This window comes from Canis lupus, chromosome 24 (genome assembly GCF_048164855.1).
Source record: "Canis lupus baileyi chromosome 24, mCanLup2.hap1, whole genome shotgun sequence".
Lineage (NCBI taxonomy): Eukaryota > Metazoa > Chordata > Mammalia > Carnivora > Canidae > Canis > Canis lupus.
In genome coordinates, this window is record NC_132861.1 from 17,058,975 (window position 1) to 17,080,459 (window position 21,485).

General features: G+C 39.7%; 1 protein-coding gene and 1 non-coding gene across 4 annotated transcripts in view; one reads left to right on the plus strand and one right to left on the minus strand.

Annotated features, from left to right (window-relative positions):
- Nucleotides 1–21,485, minus strand: part of SGCG (sarcoglycan gamma) — a 127,509-nt gene that overhangs the window by 94,420 nt on the left and 11,604 nt on the right. The window contains exons 1-2 of one of the 3 annotated variants that reach the window (XM_072795780.1): nt 6,576–6,730; nt 5,145–5,231 (exon numbers count right to left, since the gene is read on the minus strand). The exons of 1 other annotated variant lie outside the window; for it this stretch is intronic. The gene's annotated coding sequence lies outside the window, so the exon portion shown is untranslated. Of the gene's footprint in view, nt 1–5,144; nt 5,232–6,575; nt 6,751–21,485 lie in introns of those variants that run through there. One more of the 3 variants, XM_072795779.1, reaches the window with a different exon arrangement.
- On the plus strand, nt 12,256–12,327 carry TRNAA-UGC (transfer RNA alanine (anticodon UGC)). Its single transcript has one exon. It is a non-coding gene; the product is annotated as a tRNA-Ala (tRNA).

Sequence of the window (21,485 nt, forward strand, 5' to 3'; positions counted from 1 at the left end):
TAGTTGTTGAAGAGGACGAGGATAGTTGGGCAGCCACCAGGGGAGTTCTCTCCATCTATGCAACAAAGAGACATTGAGGATGGATAATCAGGAGGCTGAGTGCCACTGGTTCCTATAAAAATCACAACTTTTTGTTCAGGTTCCAGACCTGGAAACCCTTGACTAAAGAGAGACCTGGTCCCCAGAAGGAGGTGCCTGCAACACCAAAGCAAGTGGACATAGCAAGGACTCAGCCAGCCCTGCTCCAACAGAGCCCAAGGCCATACAACTGGGCTGCCACACAATGAGGAAAGGGCAAGCCGATGGAAGAATCACTAGCATTTTGGAATAAGGCCAAGCCATCTGCAGCAGAGAATTATATGCCGTTTGAAAACATTTCTCTAAACACTACTGAGCCTTTGTGTAGATAAGGCACTTGACCATGGGACACACCAAACAGCCATGTGGCATTTCCCATCATGACCTGAGTGTTGTTAGACCTACACCAAGGACAGGAGCCATCAGCAACCTCTTGAAAGTTAGAACTTTTTCCTAGAAAGTTAGGTCCAGGCAGAGGGCACAAGTAGGCTACATGCACAGGTGACTAGGAGTTCCATGTCACCCACCACCTCTCCTCATCTCAGTCCTCTGGCCTTTGAGGGGTGTCCCATATGACCAGCTTACAGAGGAGGAAAAAGGCCAAAATTGGTTTCAGGGTGGGTTGACTCAACATGTTGGTGCAAGCCACAAAAGTCATGCTGTCGACCTCAGCCCAGTCAAGGTGCTGAGAGGAAATCTTCCCAAGCACAGAGCTCTGGCAGTATGACTGCTTGTGTACATTTTATGGAAACCAAAATCAGCTGAGGTTGTAATATATATGGTCTTATTGATGAAGGTGAATGTCTTGGCTGGTTCATCAGGACATGGAAGGGGAAGTCTGAAAGAGAGAGGGCAATGAGATCTGGGAAAGAGCGGAGGTGGGGTGGGGGTGCACCTACAGGCTACACAGAGCAAAGGCGTTTGTTTCACACATTAACTTCATCAGAGTGTCCACTGTGCAAGAGGCACCAAATAGCCAGAATGACTCAGCCAGCTGACACCAGCCAGCTCATCATCATCCACCCCAGTGCTCCCAGAGTGGGCTCATTAACACAGTGGCCATAGTGGCTGGGATAGAGGCTATGCATGAAGGCTCCCCCTCAGCAGGACTGATCTGGCTTAGCTATTGCTGCTATGAGTGTGTAAACTGCCAATGCCAGACACCAATGCTGAGCCTGGATATAGCACCATCCCTCGACATGTTCAAGTAGCTAGCTACTCAATGGCAAGATAATTATATTATTGTGACTGGGACTGACACATAGGTTGGGTATGGGTTTTTCTTTTTTGCCTCCATGGCTGTAGCCAGCATCACCATCTGAGGACTTACAGGTGTTGGACCCACTGGTGTGGGACTCCCTGTGACATTTTGATGAATCAAATGATCACTTCACAGCAAAGGCACTGTGGCACTTGACTATGGGTCTACTGTTCTTATCTTTCTATCTTTTGATAGTAAATGGACAAGTGCTCAGACAGAGGCTGATAAAGAGCACAATGACCAATGGCTCAGACCCCTCAGAATTGAACGTCAGGTTGACTACAGGGACTGATAAAGGTGTTAGGTGGCATGAATGAGTGGCCAGTGGAGGGAGAGACAATGAGTATCAGCTGCCACCTGGAGACGAGCTGCAGCATTGGAGCTGCTTCAGTGGTTTCCTCAGGAAAGGGACTGATTAGAAGCTTGGGGGTGGGGCGGCATTCCCAAATTAGATACATGAAGTATCTGAGTGATGCAAGGGTGAACAATAGTGGTGTGACACTCTGGTCACTCTTCAGAACCAAAGCTCTCATTCTTCCAGTTGCCAGGAGTGAGAATTGATGATAAGAATTACTTTCGATGGCACTGAAAGGCCCCACCTACAGTAACGTCCCACATCCACTGTTTGATCACAGCAGGAGTGCAAAAGTCCAGGCCCCTTCCTCAATTCCAGGACAGCTTCGAGGGCCATCCCAGCTCTGGCACAACTACATTGCCATTCAATCGTCCTCCTCAGTTCGGCAGCCTTTAGTGTCCTACAGGTGTTTTTACTAAAGACTTTTACTAAAGTAAAAGAGATTTGCTTGCCAGTTTATGAGTGTATAAACTGGCAAGCAAATCTCACGGGAAAGCCTGTCTAAATAATTGCTCTTGGAAAGATGGGGATTTTTGCAAGTGTTCAGTCAGATTTGCTGAAGGATTTCACAGTAGAACATCGCTATTGTAGGTTCCCTGAGTAAAACCTGAGGTGAGGATTCTTTTTTTTTTTTTTTTGAGATTTTATTTATTTATTCATGAGATACACAGAGAGAGAGAAAGGCAGAGACACAGGCAGAGGGAGAAGCAGACTCCATGCAGGGAACCCGACGTGGGATTTGATCCCGGGTCTCCAGGATCATGCTCTGGGCTGAAGGCGGCGCTAAACCGCTGAGCCACCCGGGCTGCCCATGAGGTGAGGATTCTTATACAAGTGATTCATTAAGGTAATGTTCTCTATGAGGCATGTGTCAAGCAATGAGAGCAGCTGATTAGGGCCGAGAAGCAGCTAGATACAAAGATGTGGGTTGCAGTGTGGGCAATGCCCTAGAGAAGTATGCAAACCCTTATTAGCCATTTAGTAGCCAGTTTGTGTGTCAGTCTTGTGAGGGGGGCTTCAGTCCACCCTCATGCCATTCATCCTGTATAGATACAACTCTTAAGTTTGACATTATTTACAAAGGAAGACAGATTTCAGAATATTCTTAAAGTTACACATGGAAGCTACATTTAACCAAACAGAATAAAAGAGCCTGTCCTCTGTGTCATTAAGTCTTTGGAGTTCTATGACTGGACTGAAAATCTCAGGCATAACAGCTCTATGACCCCTTCCCCTCAAAAATCTCAGTTTGCCTAGTCCCTAAAAATAGCATTTACCTAATTGCTAACTCTGAGATATATCCATACAAAAGGACAAATTTTAAGAAAAGAAAATTATTTAAATGTATCAACCAAGCTGAGATTCTTTTTAGTTACAAGTCTCCATATGAAAGATTTAGGGCAAAAAGAAATTCTTGAGGTAGGCATAATTAAAGTTCTTATCAAATGTGGTGTGTATGCAATTTTCCGATTGCTTTGACAGTTCATTAAGAAGTTTCAGAGAACTTCAAGGTCACGATTCACTTCTATCTTTGTAGACACCTTTTTCTCAGGATTGAAAAGGGAGGATTTAAAGTGATATTCAAATGCATTCTGGTACAGGGACAGCATACTTCTATGTTTTTACCAAGATTAACATTTTAGAATATTGTATATAAAATTTTCATTAAGATAGATCTAACATATTTTATGAAAGGAAAATGTTCATAGGAATCCCAGCAGTCAGTTGAGTTTTTTTTCCTTCAGAACTACTAAAGGCACCCAGGATTTCCAGTAAATTAGTGAGAGTATCAGGGAGGATACTATTTGTGTGTTTTCTATTTGTGTTCTGGAAGGAGTATTTCCTCCTCAGCAGCCTTGACCAAATGTGGAGAACATTCCCCACTGGGGCAAAAAGAGTCTAAGCCTGGTATCTTCTATATAGGGCTCACATGGTGTTGTTGGGAGTCCAGGAGAAGGTTAGAATCACTGATCACTCACTATTCTGAGGTTCCTCTCTGACTTCCCTGACAGTGGGGTTGAGAATTCGAGATTATGTGTTTCCCCGTTATTGGTGGTGATGGTGAGAAGAGATGGGGGCAGGAGGAGGAAAAGGACAGTTACTGTTTACCAAGAAGTCAGACACTTTCTGTATGTTTTGTATGAACTGAATTTGATACTCATCATAACGTTAAGAGGTAGAAAGTGTGATAATCCCTATTTTTACAAATGAAGAAACGGAGGTGAGAGGGTAATTAAGCAATTCACACAAGCAAGGTCATACAGCTAGAAAGTGGCACTTGGACTCCGCTGAACTTGTAATCACTGCCTCTTCATTGATAGTATGCTTTTCAGGAATGTTTCACAAATAAAACTAATTGAGAATGTTCAAAAGAGTTGAAATAGTCACAAAGGTGAGGCTAGGTTTTAAGATATCCATCTGAAAGGCAATGACTTCTTCCTGCTGCCTCTCCCTTCATTCCTCAGTCCTTAGCAGAAGCTGTCTTTGGACTTTTCCAGAACTCCTCCTCTCTCCCTCTCCCATGCCCCCAATCCATTCTCCATGGCAACCAGAGTGAGCATCCCAAAGAATAAATCTGTCCCTGCTGCTTTTCTGTTGTAAATGCTCAAATGGCACCCCACCGCTTATGGATGAAGCATAAATCCTTTGGGCATAAGCGAACCCTCCTGCAATCCCCAGCTCATTTTGGTGCTGCACACCAGCGTCAAGTCATACTCGCGTCAAGTAGACTTTGATATTTTGAGGGATTTTCAGAGAAGTCTTGAGACTTTTGCACATCCACAAATTACTAAATACTCTGTATCAATTTTCTCATAAATTGTGCTAAGGCATAATCACATATAAAATTGAAAATGAAGCTGCAGTCAGAAATGGCAAGTCCAATGGATGAGGCATTCTACAACACTCACGGGGGCAACATGGAAATAATCTGGGCTTGCAGTAGGTCCAGAGAAACTCAAAGATAGGAGAATGGTACTTACACTGAGAAGAAAAGGGAGAGAGAAGGACAGAGGGATAGAAGCAGGTTCTGAGGAATGGACAAGTAGCAGAATCACACTCAGGAATGTAGTTTGTTTGCTCCCATGAGGAAACCATGCCAATTATGGACTTACAGGGTCTGGGCTCATTTGGGAAGCCGCAAGGGCCTGTGAGAAGCCAAGTAGAAGAGGGAGGAAAAGAAGAACCACAGGTCCTACAAAATATGCATAATTAAACTAAATGGGCACTCATTCATAATTTACAATTAATTACTCCTTGATTTTCATAGTCAACAGCAATGCAGTGGGTGTGTATTTTAAAGAATGACATGGTGCCATTTTATTTTCGGCACTTTAACTGTGTAGGGGAGGAAACATTTTTCCTTCTACCTTTTAAGGTCTTCCAGGTGGTTTAAGAATTAAATTGACACAAGGCAGATTAACAAAACAAAACCCAAGGTTTACTACTTACACAAGGAGGCCCAATGATGAGGTGGAGACCTAAAGAAACAACCCAGGCAGGCAGTTTTTACACTTTTTGGAGAAAGGGACCATAAATCTGTGAGGAATTTAGAAGACAAAGAAAACTTAACTTTGGGAGCTTCTGTTAGTAAGGAATTCTAAACAGAATTTGGGCTGGGGGAGTAAATTAGTAAAAAGTAACAAGGATTTATATAGACTTGAGTATATTACCCCTGGTGATAAGGAGGTCTCTGTATCTCCTGCTAGAAGGAGGACACCTTTCACACGGGAGGAAGATTGATTTCTTGCTTTTGGGAAACAAATGTGGGAAGTTGGGGGTTCAGACTGTTTCTTCACTAGCTGTTTAAGTGACTTTTACATTTCAGGGTGGCCTGCCCTTGGCACCTGCAACTGCAAGCTTAGCCAGCCTCTTTTGGAAACTTGGATTTGTCAGTCTTTGGAATTTGACATTTAAATATGCTGAAATACTACTTTTCATTTGGCTTTGAAGGAAAACTTTAGATAAATTCTAGAACCTATAAGACGAATACCAACTTGAACCGTTAGTCTCGAAACTGAGTGTGCCTCTTTGTACCTATTTCTACAAAATGTTTCCAAGGAAATAAGTAAAAACACAGTACATTTTGTACTAGTGAGTTACTCCATCATGCTGGCAAATCTTTCAGCCAGTTGAGCTCTTTTTTCCCTTATTATCTTTTTCTGTGCCTCCCTCTAAACTTGTTTTTCCAATTGCTCCTTATTAACCTAGGAAGCACAAAGAGCAAGCTGACAACTTTAGTAGGCCTAAGTGTTGGCATATGTTTAACTTTTCCTCTGTATTTACTTTTTGATCTGGATTTTGAGTAACACTTTGTTTCCAGATTTTAGGAGAGAACTATTCTTTCCTTTTTTTCACTCTGAGAATAGTTGGGAACTGAAGTTGGTAATTTGCTCTTGTTTTGCTTACTCCCAATTTTTCAAATGACTTAGACTCTTGCTCTCATTAATTTTAATCTATTTTTTTGATGTTTGTAACAGAACTATGGACAAAATGTGAAGCAAATGTAGTTCTACCACAAAAGTTTAAGAGTAGAACTAGAACAGGTAATCTTAAAGATTATATTTTATCTAGATTAACTATAGTATACACCTTAATACCTGATAACATAGATCTGCTATCATGTCATTCTACAAATTAAAAACATTTGAAATACAAATCATGTGAAAAATACATAGCATACTAGTAGAGTAACTTAAAGGAGTGGAAATGAGAAGCCATACTAAATTTTATTGATTCTTATACATAATCATAATCATTTTGAGAGAAATGTACTCAACATCTTAAAAGAAATTTATGTCACCTACAAAGAGAAAAACACCAAGAAATCTTGTACTTATTATTGTTAATGACATAAAATCCAAGTTAAAACTGATAACTTACCTTAGATGTATAAAAAGCCCACTGGAAAAGTAGCTACAATCAACTCCAGCTCTTTCAGAGACAAAATGTCTCAAACTTTCCCCTTATTTGCAGAATGAGTGAAGGATTTGAGGTTTCAGGACTATGCCTGCAAGAGAAGGCTCTCACGTGTTTGGCCTTGTCTCATGTTTCATCCCTCCTATTAGCAACAGGCGTATCTAATTTTACTCAGTGACATAAACAGCTCATACCACACTTAAAATTGTTTGGGCACCAATTCCAGGACACAGCTCTAAGTGGGCCAAAAAAAAAAAAAAAAAACCCATAAAATTCTTACAAAACCAACATTTAAATCCTGAATCATGATAGTCTTATGTAATTATACCTTTCTAAAATAAACTTTACCTTAAATGAAGAGCAAAAAAACAGACTCATTTCCAGTAGAATCTAATGTTGACAAAATTTCATAGAAATCATTACAAATTAACATGCAACAGTTAGAACTCAGGACTTTATTTGTATTAAATGGATATGAGAATAATATTCTCATTCAAGTGAAATGCATATTATCATGTAAAAGTCACTCCTTAAAAATCACTTTCTGTAAGCCTCTTAAGTGAAAAACTTTAATATTTGAGAAGAAAACCTTAAGAAATGAACCTCCTAATAAAGAGAATAAAGAGAAGGTAAATAAATTCTGCATGTTAAAATTACGACAGTTCTTCTCCAGTAAACTACATTTATATTATTTTTAACAAGGTATGTGAATGTAACAATGCAATCTTGATGTTTTATCTTTATTTAAAAAGAATAACACTTAGATTACTTGATTTTATAAGATGTAAAGGAAACAAATATCAGGCTTTTAAATAATCTTCTATTTTGCATTATTTTTGTGTAGCCTGGTGAGCAGCATGGATTAACACAGATTAAATTAAATATTTGAAATTTATATTTTAGCACCAAACTTTGAATAGGAGAAGGAGTGTAGTGATAATCCATATACTTGATATTTATTTTATTTTCTTCTCAGGAGACTTTTTCTCTTATTCTGTTTATTCATAACTCTAACTTCTTTTGACATTTGATGCTTCTTATACTAACAGCTGCAGGCCTTAAATTAAAAGCTGATACAGCTTCAACTAATCACACATTTATTTATAATACTTAAGAAATCTTTCATGAACTCTCTCCTCATTACTATTTTCTCTAACTCAGCAATTTAGTTCGACATAAAATTACAGCACAACTATCACACACATATATAAAAATATATAATACTTAAAATGATAATATGAGATGTATGTTTGTATCAGTATGTGTCTGAAAAGTAAAAATTTGAAACTCCTAACTCAATATTCTTATTTTTTAATGTCACATTTAAAGGTTACATATTGTGGGACCTTTTCATCAATCAGTAAATTGGTTTTTATAGTGATTAACTTTTCAATGTTTTGTGGACTGCTTTGTAAAAATGTTAGTCAAGTTATGGATTTGATCTCCATTCACTTAATACAACCAACCTTTTCAGTCTTTCAGGAGGAGGGCTTAGAGAAAAAAAAATCTTTCATTTTATAGAATAGTTGCAATTATTGAAACAAAATCTTCAAAGCTTTGAATGTAGGTCTAGCTTCAGCTTAGAAGCTGAACCCACATATACACATCTCATATGTTTTCGGTGCAATCATAACATTTTAAAGTTATTTGAAACCTTAAAGGAAACCTAGTCTAACATCTAACATCACTGGCTGTAGAATGGCTCATTAGAGGTTACAGAGCTGGTTTGGTCATGGCAAGCAAACAAAGAGAAACAGAATCATACCTACAGAGAACAAATGTGGTCACCAGAGGCAAGAGTAGGGGAAATGGGTGAAAGAGGTACAGGGGATTAAGAAGTGCAAACTTCACGTCAAATCTAAGTCATGGAGATGAAAAGCACAGCGTAGGGAATGTAGTCAGTAATATTGTAATAATGTTGTATGGTGACAGATGGTGACTACGCTTATTTTGGCGAGCACTGTGTCATGTATACAACTGTTGAATCACTATGTTGTACACCTAAAACTAACGTAAGATTGTGTGTCAACTATACTTCAATTAAAAAAAAAAAAAGGAAGTCTAGGCTCTTCTGTTAAGCATGGTCTTACATAACTATAGAATCCTTCTAGGATTCACCTTTATCCTCCCTCCTGACATCAGCAATCCTGCCCTCCTACCTCACTTCTTCTGCCTGGGTACAGACAGTCCTGCTGCCTAAGATGCTGGGTTGGGGGGAACACTTTTAGATCTAGTGAAAACAAGGAATTTCTGATAGAGCTTTGGTTCTTTTTGGGCTAATTATTTGCATTTTTGTTATGAAGTGGGAAGTAAGGTTTGCCTGCAGAGACAGGATATAGGGGATGATGGGGGATGAGACAGTTCAAAGTCTGAAAAGACTAGAGGAGCCATGAAGAGCTGGGGAGTACATTGACTAGTGAAGTATACCAGACCATGTTAGGGGCCCAGGTGCAGATGATCAATGTACAGTAGCCCCATTTTTAATAGTTCCCGTGACTTTGGATATTAACCGTAGATGTGAGTTGCTATGATGAAATCCCCCCAAACCACCTCAAGCTTTCCTCCAATACTAAACTCATCATCTCCCCAAAGCTGCTCTTTCGTCCATCCTTCCTTCCTCAGTATAAGACTCTATCCTCCACAAAGGAGATGATTGGGGAACATCCCTCACTCACCAGCCCCCCAGTCACTAAGCCCCAGAATCTCCTTCTGTGCCTGCTCTCTTCTCTCCAGGTCCCCATCTGACTGTGGGGCTCTCCATCAGGTCTCACCTAGGGCTGCTGCCAGCAGCTGCTGCTCTGCTGCCAGGTTCTGCCAAGTTCCATTTTTGACTCCTGGGATTGCCCGAGAAATGCTGAGAACAGGTCACTCTCTCCATATCACTCCCCAGCTTAAAGCTCCTCAGTGAGCCTTCAGGATGGAGTGCCACATTCTTGACAGGGCACACACACCTTTATGACTGAGCTCTGTCTCCCTTGTCTCCTGCTTTAGGTTCTGGAAGAAACTACACGCCTTTGGATGCCGGCTAAATCTGACTACCTCCCATCCTTTTCTTTCTAACTACTATTTAACTTTCAAAAGTCTGTTCATATGTCACCATCAGCTTCCTATCTGTGTTTATAAACTTAATAGTTATTTGTATTTACATCGCCATCATTGCTTTATATTCATGTTCTCGCTGGTAGACTATGAACCCCTTGCTCAGCACCTGCATACAGTGAGCCCTCAATCGAACTCTGAAGAGTTACACCAAACTTGAGGTTTTTGTTTTGTTTTAAGATTTATCTATTCATGACAGACAGAGAGAGAGAGAGAGAGAGAGAGGCAGAGACACAGGCCGAGGGAGAAGCAGGCTCCCCTGCAGGGAGCTCGACGTGGGACTCGATCCCAGGTCTCCAGAATCAGGCCCTGGGCTGAAGGTGGCGTTAAACTGCTGAGCCACCCGGGCTGCTCAAACTTGGTGTTTTCTAATATCCATTCTCCAGTGCACAATAACAAAAAAAAGCTAACATATAATCAGGATGACATTATAAGACTTTTCCAGAAGAGGTCAGTATAACAGTAATAAAAGTATTAACTTTCAGGGCAAATGAAATATGAAATCAAATTAAATTATTTTGTAAGAGATAAACTTTCAAGTATCAAAATTCCACATCCATGATCTGCCCCTCCAATCAAAGCTGCAACTTCCTCAAGAGAGATGGCCATAGATCTTTCACATAAGCAAAATGAAATGATTCCACACCCAAGTGAAAACACAAGTTTAAATCCAGAATGTAATTAACGTAATCACCTGGATGCTTCTCACCTAAATTTTCTGATTACTTTTCAATAGAAATCATCCAAGTGTACGTATTCAGAAAGATAATTTGGAGTTGCCATACTAATAAAAATTTAAATTGATCTGAAAGTAGGCATTTTGTGGCATCTTGTGGTACTTCAGGGGAAGTTTGGAGTTACTATTTAGGGCAAAAGATTAATTCACTGTTGTCAGGGACGACAGAAAGAAAACAGTGGGATATGGAAAAAAACAAGAGGTAAGAAAGACTTAAAAAAAAGAAAACTCTTACATTTCAGAAGAGGAAATGGACTACCTGAAATTTCTAAGGTTATCCTTTGGCAATCACTGCATTGGGTCATCATATTTTTTTAAAGCTTTATTTATCTTACAGAGAGCATTGTGAGGAGTGATGGACAGAGGGAGAGGGCGAGGGATCCCAGGCAGATCTTCCCCAACTTGGGGAACAACCTGGGGCTCGATCCACCACCCTGAGATCCCGACCTGAGCTGATATCAAGAGTCAGATGCCTAACTGACTGAGCCACTCAGGTCCCCGGATCATCATATTTTTAAAGCCTTATTCCATGGACACATGACTTGCATAACTGAGAGGGGACAGGTACTGCAACTCCATTAGGTGCAGACTTGAGCAGTGATTCTCAGGTTGGACAGTGAATAGAAGTGTGGTGTGCACACATCAGAATCCTAGGAAATGCACTACAAGTAAAGACCAAAGCTGGATTTGCACACACAGAAGGGGAAATTGATCAGAAGGGCTTGTAATAAAAACTCTGCTGTTTCCTGCTTCTCCTATCCCATCTCCACTTCCACTGGTCAGAGATCACTGCTTAGATATTCCTTCTCATACCTGCCTCTGACCTTTACATAACCTTTCATTGCTCAATCTGGGTTTATGAACTTTCGACCTAATCTACTGACTTACTTCATGTACATTATTACATTACTACCCAGTAGCCCTTGTCTCCTTTTTCTGATGTGCTTTTATCAAGTGTTTGTTTCTCCTGTGGTCACCTCTGCAAATTCAAACAATGAACTTAAGTAATCATTTCTTAAAAAAAAAAAATCATTTCTCGTTCCATAATGGCAGATTATCCCTTGGTTCTTCTGCTGCCCAATGGAGGACATTAGCATTCCAAATGTCTCACTGCCTGTGCCCACAGTGCCTGCCACTCTTTTATGGAGACGTGGGAGGAGGAGAGGTAGGGAAGGGCAGAGAGAGAATCTTTTTTTTTTTTTTTTTTAGAGAGAGAATCTTAAGCAAGCTCCAAACCCAGTATGGAACCTGACACAGGGCTCGATCTCACAACCCCAAGATCATAACCTGAGCCAAAATCAAGAGTCCGACACTGAACTGACTGAGCCACCCAGGCACCCCAGTGCCTGCCACTCTTATCTCCAACCCTCTGTCCTTTCCCTTTACTTGCTGTACATGCTCAAAGGGGTAATATTTACATTCCACTCTGAAACTATAATCTTTTAAAAAAAATTTTTTGGGGGATTTTTTATTTATTCATTCATGAGAGACACAGAGAGGGAGAGAGAGGCAGAGACACAGGCAGAGGGAGAAGCAGGCTCCATGCAGGGAGCCCAAGTGGGACTCAATCCCAGGACTCCAGGATCTGGGCTGATGGCGGCGCTAAACCGCTGAGCCACCCAGGGATCCTGTATCTCCTGTGATTTGATCAGGTCAATTTAAAGAACAATGCAATACACAGTGTTCACTGTTTTACAACTAGCCACCAAACTATCTAATGATATTCTCTTTCAAAGACAAACACCAATGCTCCTCAATGGTTCTATTATCAGTTTGAATAAAATCTTCTTTTCAAACTATTCCTGCAGTGGGGATGTAGCTCAGTGGTAGAGCACATGCTTTGCATGTATGAGGCCCCGGGTTCGATCCCCGGCATCTCCACTTCCAGAAGCGTGGAACAGGACTTTCAACTCATTTCTTATTGGGGCACCTGAGTGGCTTAGTCAGTTAAGTCTCTGCCTTTGGCTCAGGTCATGATCTTCGGGTCTTGGGATCGAGCCCCGCATCAGGCTTCCTGCTAAATAGGGAGTCTGCTTCTCTCTCTCTCGGCCCCTCCCACTGTTCTCTGTCTCTCTCTCAAATAAATAGATAAAATGTTTAAAAAAATAAAATATTCTTCCAATTAGTTTAATTGCTGCGTACTGACATTGTGTCTTTCCCAGAGAGTTTTTGTTGTTGGAGTTTCTGAATACCATTTTTGTTGTTGTAAAATAAGAAATTTTGCTAAATTTGCTTTCCTCAGCTTATCCTAGTTGTCTCTCAGTTTTTATTGCTTTAATCTAATACTTGGAATCAATGTCATTTTTCTTCTTAAAATCCACTGTTCTTTTCTAATTTAAGTAGTTTATATCATGGTTTTCTTGGAGGTCTTTCACCTTGAGCTCCCTTACTTTCTAATGCTCTTTCTGTCTCTTGCATTCTCTACCTCTACTACATCATCAAACTTCTGCTGAATTTCTGATAATAATATCTATTGTATAGGATTGCATTTTTCTTCAGCATCCTGTAATCCAGGCTTCCCCTCCACGTGCCAGACTGTCTTGTCGAGCCAGTTTCCCACACAGCTGCTGTCTTCCCTGAGCTGAGTAAAACTTCCTTGACTCAGATCTCATGTCCTCTCCTCATATACCCCCTTGCTTAGATGGACTTACACACTCAAATAATCATTCAGAAGTGGTGTTTGGGAAGTAGACTGAGTACCTTTATGTCCAAAAATGTACTATTCTGCTCCAAAACTGGTTAATAGTTAAATTTAGTATAAAATTCTGGGTTGAAATAATTTCAGACTAAACTTTGAAATCCTTGGTCCATTGGGCATCTATTATTAAGAGTTCCCACAGAGAAGTGTGATTCTAGTCTGATTTGCATTTCTAGCTTATATCGAGTAAGGTACATTACCATTTAAAGGCACCTGTTATATCTTTTGGTAAGATTAGTATTCTCTCTAGTTTATTTCCTGTTCCATTCATCTGGCATTTCATATATCTGATTCCATCAAAGAGAAAGTAGCATCCATTTATAAAATGTAAGTGTATTTCTTCTTATTGAAAAGTAATCATCAAGTAAGACTACTTGAGTTAGAGTTCATGAATGTTCTTAAAATCTCTTTACTCTGATAAGAAATTTCTGACCAAAAACTACAGAAGAAGTGATGGTAGGATTTATGAAAAGTAAGATACATAATCTAAAATACATTGGAGGGGAAAAAACAGAACTGAAAAAGAGAATATTGGAAATCTGCATATAGTGGAATAGGTACATTTGTGCCCAGGGACATTGAAAAGCATGTCAGACATTGAAATTTGGGAGAATAGTCACATACGAAGGAACACTTATTCTTTCCATTTCTTCTACTCATTTCTTTCCAGGGAAGGTGGATTAATTGTTCTCATTGATGAGTTACAATAAGAAAGTGGGTCTGTATGGTACAATTCCACTCTCTTCAGGGACCTTCATGCCAGCAGAGAGTACAGTTTGATACTGATCCTTTGGGCCCTAGGAAGGACCTGTGTTCATCCAGAGCTGCCGAAGGAGTGGGTGAATCCTGGCAGGGAATGTAATATCAGCAAGTCCATTGTTGCTGAGCACCTAGAATACATTCTCCAACAGCTCTATTTCTAACAAAAATGACATTTAGATCTTCACTTGCCTCATCCTTTTGTCTCTCGGTTGGTTCAGAACTGGGCAGTAAACAGAGAAGTGATTTTTCTCAATCTTCTCTAACTCAGAAAAAGTCAGCATTTAACAACCACACTTCTCTTCTGAGGAACTACTACATGGCAAGGGCTACTCTATATTAGTTCCTAGACTTACCTAACTCCTCTCTTCTAATGTCCTCTTTTTGGCAAGGCTGGTACCCTCCTAAATATCTCTGTGGTCCTCACAGCATTCATTGCAGACCAGTATGTCACTGCTTACTTACTTCCCTAAGTCCTCTTTATTCTTTATTTGATCATTAAGTTTGACAACAGGGTCTGAATCTTGATACCTGTAATTCCTTAGTCTCTAGGTACTCATTAAATATCTGCTAAATGAATGAATTTAACAAGTAAACCACAATTTCTACTTTCCTTACATAGCTTTCCTTCCAGCTCAGAGGAAAGATAGCTAAAGAATTACTTAATAGTGTGTGTAGCATAACAGTTTAGGTATGAACCAAAGGCTATGGAAGACATAAAGGAAAAGTTAATTCTGTTTGGAAGAGACCTAGTGGTAGTTAATTCTCCAACATCAGAAATCATCATTACCTCAGCCTTTTGAAATTTCCAGTATTTGTGCCTGTTTCAAATGTATTCAGTATTGACATAATAGTATGTAAACATAATTTGTAAATGTATATGAGTCAACACATATTGAGATATGTACCGGTCACTCACCTAAGTGCTCTGTTTTTTATTGGTTCACAAATAAGTTTTGAGACTGTGAACCAAAACCTTGAAACATTTATGGTATTGATGACTTTAGTTCAGCTCCCTAAACCCCCCAAATCATGTCTTGACAGCTTGGCTGATGTCCTGTATTCTGCAATCTGATCATGGTTTATTAACCATTAACTACATAGAGTTAATTAAAATTTTTAATTTAATTCAATTTAAAAATCTCCCTTACTTATTCTTTCCCTAAAAATAATATAAACTAATGGCCCAAAATTCTAGGCTTTGGGATCACCTGAGTTTTAATTTTTTTTTTTTTATTTATTTATGATAGGCAGACAGTGAGAGAGAGAGGCAGAGACACAGGCAGAGAGAGAAGCAGGCTCCATGCACCGGGAGCCCGACGTGGGATTCGATCCTCGGTCTCCAGGATCGCGCCCTGGGCCAAAGGCAGGCGCTAAACCACTGCGCCACCCAGGGATCCCATCACCTGAGTTTTAAAATCAGCTTTTCATCAGTAATAGCTTGTGTAATGTCAGGTAACTTAGTTATTTTCTTAATGGTCTGTTTTCTGCTATTAATGTTGGGGATAATATCAACTCCCTGCTTAAGGCTAGGAAAATAAATGAGATAATGTACAAAAGGCACTTGGCACATAGTAAAACACATATAAATGGTAGCTATTATTACAATTATTTCTTAATGCTGTGAGTGAATTTTTCAAAATGAAGTAAAATACATGAATCACAGATTATGACAAATGAAATCTTTACAACAAACATATTTTGGCTTACTTAATGATACACCTAATAGGATAAAAAACATTCTGACTTGATGTTATGTCTAATTATTAACATGCTCAGCTAGTAACTAACTTTCCTAAGCAGACTACACAATAGCACTTTCACAGAATCAAAACATTATTTTTTTTCTTACAATTTAGTTTTCTGGTGTCTGAATCCACATCAATTGACAACAACTTGCCTTAATATGATATACACAGTTTAACAGTCTTGACATACACACAGGGATACTTTACAGTCTCAAAGGTAAAGACCCTGGAAATCCCACGAAGCTGGACCTGACTTGCTTCTGACCATTGCCTTGCTCATATCATCCTGAGCGTCCCTGTGCTTCTGACCTCTGACCTTCACTCTGCTACTGAAAAGTCTTCAAAATCTTACTATTTCAAAAACCTTCTTTCCACTGAAAATGTGTAAGTGGGACACATTCACAAGTGAGAGGGATCATGACAACACAAATGCTGTGTCATGAGGTCATGGGGCTGACAGCAAGATTCAATGCTGAGGCCTGGGAGAAAAGATGGTGGTGAAGAGAATGACCTTGAGAGATGAGATGTAACAATGAAGTTGGCTTGGATCCCTTGTGTTTAAAGACTTATGGCGTAGATATTTCAAAGTCATGTTGCAAACTCAACATATTTTAATCATCCCTCTCACTTCTCCCCAAAACTTCTGTTTTCTTTCTTAGCTTAAAGCCATTGCCATTGGCCATGCCAGAAATTTTCCATAGCTTAATATAAATTATTTTCACTAATGTGTGTATTTGCACCCCCCATTAGCAAATGATCAAAAAGTCTTTTTTTTTTTAAGGTTTAATTTATTTATTCATGAGACACACACAAACACACACACACACACACACAGAGAGAGAGAGAGGCACAGACACAGGCAGAGAGAGAAGCAGGTTCCATTCCATGCAGGGAGCCTGACGTGGGACTCGAACCCAGGTCTCCAGGATCAGGCCCTGAGCTGAAGGCCGCGCTAAGCTGCTGAGCCACCGGGGCTGCCCCGCCCACCCCCCCTTTTTTTTAAATGGAAAAGGAAGAATACAATTAAAGGGAAAAATGAGGGATGTTGGCTTAAACACATCCTATGCATGATCCAGTTCAATTACTTACGATGAAAGAAATAAAGCTGTTTGATAATCAAGCATTAGATTCTATATAATTTCAGCAACAAGAAGAAAATCTGGCATCTCCACAATACCACAAAATCTGGTTTCTCCACTATAGTACAAAAATCCCATTTGTTTACTAATATTTTAAAAGGAGACAAATACTTTTTCATTTTAAAATGAGAGATTAAAACTTAAAAATGTCAAAAATGAACATGTTGGTTCCAAAAAATTTTTGAGTACATGCTTTTTGTTTCTTAACATCCATTGACTTCACTTCTGATAACAACTCTTGGCTTTTCTTTTTGGGGAATCACCCCTACCTTGTTTTTAGTTCATATGTTTGGTCGAGTCAGATCAACACCATTCCCCGTTGAGTGGCAGGTTGAGTGACTTAGGCCAGGCTGAGCAGAGCATGGCATTCTCTCGGCCACAGAGATTATTTTAAAATGACTCTATCCAAGCCAACCAGTCTCAGTCAGAGCAATCCCACAACTTTTGTTTCAGTGACTGACAAGACAGATTTTCTTTTCTGCTTGATTTGAATTTGATTGTGATTCAAGCCTGGTTAGCGAGCAGCCACGAACACAAAACAACACAACACAGCAAAGGTTGGAGCTGGGAGACGAAGTCAAATTCATGGTAATTTCAAGTCCATAAATTGAGGCATGCCTAAATCAGCTCTAATCTTGTGCTTTACATCAGCCAATAAATTGTCTTTTTTCCATTCACAACTGTAGAGTTGGTATTGATAATTTGCAAAATAAAAATCTAACATAAGTTTTAGTCAAACCAATGCAATAAAGAACTTGCCTTTTTTTAAAAAAAGTTTTGTGGGTGGTGGTAGTGGTATAGGAATTCACTTAGTTCCTGGTGTGGAAGACTGAGGGGGTGATAGTACCACAAGTTTCAAAAAAATGAAGAGAGGTGGTGAACAGAAACTTGAAAAACTCCTTAGCATCATTTTTTTTTTTTTTAGATTTTATTTATTTATTCATGAGAGACAGAGAGAGAGAGAGAGAGAGAGAGAGAGAGAGAGACAGGCAGAGGGAGAAGCAGGCTCCATGCAGGGAGCCTGACATGGGACTCAATCCCAGGTCTCCAGGATCAGGCTCTGGGCCAAAGGCAGACACCAAACTTCTCAGCCACCTGGGCTGCCCTTAGCATCAGTTTTGAAACAGAACTTGGAGGTTACAGAAATCCATATCCTCTATGGTGGCATACATGAATGATGGGGCTATTCAGGGTTATCATATGCTCTGGGGAGGTCAAAGATGAGGACTGAGAAAGAGAACTTGATTTGGTAAGAGAAGGCTAGAAGGAAAATTTAAGATGGTAGTTCTAAATTACAAAAAAAATATTATATGCATAGTTATGACTCAACGAAACCTCATGAAAAAGCCCTGACTTTCTCATATACTATTATCCCATCAAAGCTAAGACTGATGATTTTAAGAACACCACTGTTTTTATGCCAGTAAAGGAGTACCTCTGCAAATTAAACTATAATATGGTACTAATGGTAATATGCATCCCAATTAAGTGCTATTAAAACGTAAAAAATGAGCATTTCAGATTTGGTAAAATATGATAATAGCACAATGGAGTGAACGATAATAGCAGTTGTCTGTCATTTATGATTTATTTAAATAATATTCATCAAGGATTATCTCTGTCATACACATGAGTTGCTTTTGTTGATTTGTTTTTATGTTTGCTAGAATAAATGAGAAACTTAGTTCTTGTCTTTATAATTTTCTAAGAAAGGCAATGCCTTTTTAGGTAGCTGTATGGAAATGTTTCCTATTATAGATAGAGGTTGCTTAATGGGATTAATGATGGACTCTCCCTAAAACTGTTTTCTGAGATGCTGAGTTGGTTCATCTTATATGAATCACCTTTACACAAAGGCTACCAGGATCCTGCCGAGGCTACTTCTGCTGTTTTGATCCAATGAACACCACCTGGGTGCCAAACACTATTCTAGATGCTGAGGATACCAGCATACACAGGGCAAAGGAGGTCTTGCCTTCCTAGAGCTTATATTCTAGTTGAGAGGAAACAACCAATCAATAAGAAAACAATAAGCAAGATTTCTCACAGTGGCAAGTATATTAAGAAAATAAAGAGGGTGATGGGGAGAATATTTTAAATATATTGTCAGGGCAGGGCTTTGTGGGATGACCTGAATAATGAGAAAGAACCAATCATGAAGAGACCAGAGCAACGTGTGATACAGGCAGGGGATGGCACATGTAATGGCCCTGGGGCAGCAATGATCTATGTTTAAGTTACACAAGCAAGGCCCAGGGGTGGGAACATGGTACATGGAAGAGGCCAGATAAGGCCAGAGAGACAGAGGCATGAAGAGCAGTGGTTCTCAGCTGTGGCCACACATTAACACCAACCAGGAGATGTATAAAATAATATCACTGCCTAGGATCCTCTCCAGAAATTCTGATGTATTTGGCATGACAGAGGCCCGGCTAGCAGTATTTGTCAAGTTCCCTAGGCAATTCTACTGGGTCGCCAAGGTTGATACGGTGCAAAACAACGTAGCTTGTAGCCCACTCTAAGAGAAGACCTTATTCCAAATACTAGATGTAGAAATACATGAAAAGCACTGACATTATCTGTGAAATACTGCTCATTTCTTCCAACAATCCCTTTCCGTAGAGCGTCATCTCTCCTTCTCCTTTCTGCGATCGGATCAGCTACTTTCAGGAAGGAGGTCTGTGCCAGGATGGGATGTGTTCTGCTCTGAACCAGAGCTTCTGTGTTTTTCCAGTCTTCACTTTTAAGCTTTTCTTTTCTTTTACTTTTCTTTTCCTTCACAATACAAGATCTCTCCTATGCTTAGCTTCAACAGACAGACTGCCTTCTGGACACGTGACTGATCTGTGTGACTCCTCATCTGCCCACCTTTGCATCTTGGCACTGAGCCTGGTGCAAGAGATCCCCTGCTGTCAGCTCATTCATCTCATCCTCCCACTGTACCTGAGACGTGCAGACTGTACCACGTAACACATACACTTTACCTGTGAAACACACAGTGCTGGGTTTTCTGAGGCTGCAGCTCTGACGGCCTCTTTGCTATTCTTTCAGACACATACCTGTTCAATCTCTACTCTTTTGGTCAACTTTCCACTAATTTTGTGGTTTTAGTGGTCTCTTAGTTTTGCCTAAAATAGGATTTGAATAAGTTTTTCTCTTGCCTTACTGCTTTTGAATGATTTCAGGAAGGCGCTGTGTAAATACTATCCTCACATTATCATCTTCAAGGTGGAAGTATGTTTCTTTAGCATAGGGTTAAGGGGGTCATTAGCTACTTGTGAAAACTACTGGTAGTCACCATGCATTCCCTTCTGTGGATCCTAACTCCTGAAAGAATTTTGGTCTTTCACACTATCTTAGATAACCAAAGAAGAGGAAAATAGCAAATTCAGTTTCAGCAAAAGCCTACACAAAGGACAGAACGGAAGACAATTTGTGGTTTCGGTTCAAGCCAGACTTTTAGGACTCCCGATTTCTCTACAGATCTTATCCCACTTTTAATCCCTGGCAATGTGAGTGCTCTCTTTTGGAACATGATTCTGTTCAGTTCACCTTTATGCCTCAGAGTATAACTGAAAGCTTAGTCATTTTTGACAGTTCATTTCAACTCAATAGAACGAAGTAATTGCTTTAGGTCCCCAAAGTGAGAATTTTCTTTTTCTTTTCTTTCTTACATTTTCTTTCTATTTTTTTTCTTTTGGTCTATTTGAAAGAAATAGTTAAGCTCTTTTCACATCTAGGCAATGCTACATGAACATAAAGTCTACTACTGGTTTATAGATATGGCTGGTAAAAACTCCTGCTCAGCCTCACATGTCAGTATGTCCCCAAGTGGCTGTGAGCTTGTCACCACTACATATGTAGAATCTTCCTGCACCCTGAGGTGTGCAGAATCCTCCTTCTCTCCCAGGACCACACTTGGTTTCTTTCTACTGCAACTGTCATTGAAAACTCATGCCACTTATGTGCCCAGGAAAGAGTCCTTACTCTTTGAGCCAAACCTGAATATCACATATTCTGATATATTTTTGGTTTTAATAACTGAAACACAGGAATGATAACAATGTTTAGGCTTTGCACAACAAGAAACATTATTATTTAACTACATTAGGCTTAAAGAAACATTTGCAAAGCTCCTTACAGTGTTAACACATATATGACACATTTCTGAGAAAATATAATCATATTTGCAAACAAACTTATAGAACACAGACAATTATTTGGATGCAAACTATATTGTACACTCTGAGGAAGTAATTCCAGGTCTTTTTCTTCCCACATCATAAATAATAAAAAAAAGTTTGACTCATACGAAAAGAAATACTTTTAGGAATGTTCTTAGAAAAGGAAGTCAAATAGTTTTTGCATTTAAAAAGATTTTACACAAGCCTGGGCAATGGTAAATGGATAAACAAACTGGTACACCCAGACAATGGAATATTACTCAGCAACACGAAGAAATAAGCTCTCAAGCCATTAGAAGATATAGGGGAAATGTATATGCCTCCTACTAAGTGAAAAAAAGCCAATCTGACAGGGCTACATGATTCCAACTCTCTGACATTCTGCAAAAGGCAAAACTATGAAGGCAATAAAAAGGTAAGTGCTCACCAGGAGTCCGTGGTAAGAAAGGACTGACCAGGTGGAACACAGGGAGCCTATAGGGCAGTGAAACTACTCTGTATGATGCTATCA